General features: G+C 50.6%; 1 pseudogene across 1 annotated transcript; it reads right to left on the bottom strand.

Moving 5' to 3' along the window:
* Window positions 1-1,871: 1,871 nt before the first annotated feature.
* Window positions 1,872-2,440, bottom strand: LOC110314077 (annotated as a pseudogene). The gene has a single exon (XR_002380147.2). The product of XR_002380147.2 is annotated as a ferritin light chain 1 pseudogene (transcript).
* Between the last annotated feature and the right edge of the window lie 43 nt (window positions 2,441-2,483).

Genomic DNA, 2,483 nt, shown 5'->3' with positions numbered 1-2,483 from the left:
CTGCTCCTCTACCACAGCCTACTCCAGCCTCTTGCGTCAGTGGCTTTAGTGTCTGGGCTGGCAGGACCCTCTTCCTTGCATGTATGTCCCGTTGGCTACACGTCACCACAGTTTGGTGGGTGGCAGGTTGTGCTACTCTCTGCAAACCCTGGAAAGTAGATCAGGAAAAGAAAAGTCAGACATGCCTGGTGGCACTCTGCTGTCAGGGCCATAGGTGGCTCAATGGGTATAAGCATGACCTGTGACCTTTTGCCAAGTCCTCTATGAGGATCAAAGCCCATCTTTCCCATCTGCTGCATGACAGGATCTATCAGCAGACAAGCTCCCATTTGACCGAGCAAGTCTCTTTCCCAGAGTGTGAAGGGTAGACTCTATAAGACTTATATAAGGCTGGAAGGTTCCTCTATTCTCCTGTTCTTCCCAATGCAAAGTGGCCATGCTTTGAGCAACTTTGGAGGCATGTCCCATGCCATATCCTATGGAGGGAGTATATGTGGTGGGCCAATTTGCAGGCCAGTCTTTGCCAGTTATGCAAGAGACATCTGCTCCGGTATGCAAAAGGACTTTGATAACTTTTCCAGTTATTGTTATCACCTTAAAATGTCTGGTTTTCTTTACTTCTTCCACTCAAAAACACTAGATTACTTGAGCCAAAGCTTTCCTCTTCTCTGGCTTGAGTTTGTATTGACTGATCCCTGACATATAACGGCAACAACAGCATTTGAGCAAACCTCTGTCTTGCATGAATCTGTACGTTTTTGTGGGCATCTGTAACATGATTTTTATTTCTCCTGTGTAGTCAGAATCGATAACTCATGGAATTACATGTATTCCTTATCCCCTATAAGGAGGTAGAGCTTCTAAGATGAGTCCCATCATGCCCACGGGCAAAGGACCATGTACCCCAGTGGGCATGGTCACCGGTGGAGAATAAGGAGTTAATATGACTGAGGCAGTGGAACTGAAGTCCAGTTCTGTGATCCCTGGGGCTCCCTGGGGTGGCCCAACATAGGGAGTCAGCTGACATCCTTGGTTGACTGGAACATAAGGACTCATGCTGGCCCCATTATTTAAGGGACCTGGGTCTGGGCCCCCTGAAAGTTGCACTACTGAGGAAAATTCCCTTTAATGGGGAGGGAATGGCATGGCATTTTTGTGATATTTCCATCCACATTCTCTCTGTAGTTGGAGGGGCAGCCCCTGCTCAGCCCATAGCTCTCCGCACTGGTCCATTTCCTTCCCCTTTACCCAGGAGGGCACGGGTAGCTTCAGTGCCTGGGCTGGCCACAGTTGAAACCAAGGCCAATGCTTGGACCTTTATTTTTTTAGGTCCCCCTTTTTGAAATAGGGAAAGCCCCTGGAAAGCTGCTGCCACTGCTGGTCACTGTGCCGGCCAGCCAGCGTGTGTAACGTCAGCACCGGGGCAGATGAGATCTGGAATAGTTCCAGAATGCCTTGCAGGTCTAAGCAAGTCTCCGAAGGCTTTCTTAGCATTTTCATAAGCTAATTGCCTCGGCAAGACACCTGCCGCCTCTTCATTAAGAATTATTTTTGTGACTGCATCTGTTAGACAGGCCACAGAATCAGCAGAAGGCTCTTCTCCGCCCTGGCAGATGTCTGCCAAAGCCAAGGTTTGTGACCCAGCAGAGGGTAACTTCCCCCAGGCAGTAATAGTAAGATTTGAGATAGCCACCAAATTTTCTTTTGATATTCTTTTTTTTTTCTGTCTCAAAAAGCTTTATTTTTACTTGGTCCAAGACTTGACAGAGGCTCCAGAGCGGTTACAAAGCTGCCTAGTGGCTTGAGAGGTTCATTCAGGTGGAGGTCCCAAGGCAGGCTGGTGCAGAGCAGAGGAGGAGCCCCTTGGAAGGCAGAGACCTCCTAGTCTTGCTTGAGAGTGAGGTGCTCAAAGAGATACTCGCCCAGAGATCCCTGGGGTGCGCCAGTCTGCGCTGGTGGTGGCCCTGCCACCCTACGGAGGTTGGTCAGGTGGTTGCCCATCTTCTTGATGAGNTTCACCTCCTTATCCAGGAAGTGGCTTTCCAAGAAGTCACAGAGATGAGGGTCGGCTCGGGCAGAAGTCAGGGCATGCAGATCCAAGAAGGCCTGGTTCAGGTTCTTCTCTAGGGCCAATGCAGCTTCCATAGCCTCCTGGGTTTCACCCCATTCATCTTGAGATGGCTTCTGCACATCCTGGAAGAGTGCACGGCTCTCGCGATCATTCTGCAACTCGAAGAGAAGCTTGGCGCCCTCGCACTTCTCGTCCAATTCGCGGAAGAAGTGGCCTACGCCCTCCAGAGCCACACCATCCCGATCAAAAAAGAAGCCCAGAGAGAGGTAGGTGTAGGAGGCCCGCAGGTGCAGATTGACCAGGCGGTTCACCGCAGCTTCCACCTCGGTGGAATAATTCTGACGAATCTGAGAGGTCATGGCTGATCCGGAGGAGCTAACCGCGAAGACTGTGCAGACTGGTCCTAGGAGCC

This window comes from Mus pahari, chromosome X (assembly GCF_900095145.1).
Source record: "Mus pahari chromosome X, PAHARI_EIJ_v1.1, whole genome shotgun sequence".
Classification (NCBI taxonomy): Eukaryota; Metazoa; Chordata; class Mammalia; order Rodentia; family Muridae; genus Mus; species Mus pahari.
This window is presented reverse-complemented; position numbering and strand designations above follow the sequence as displayed.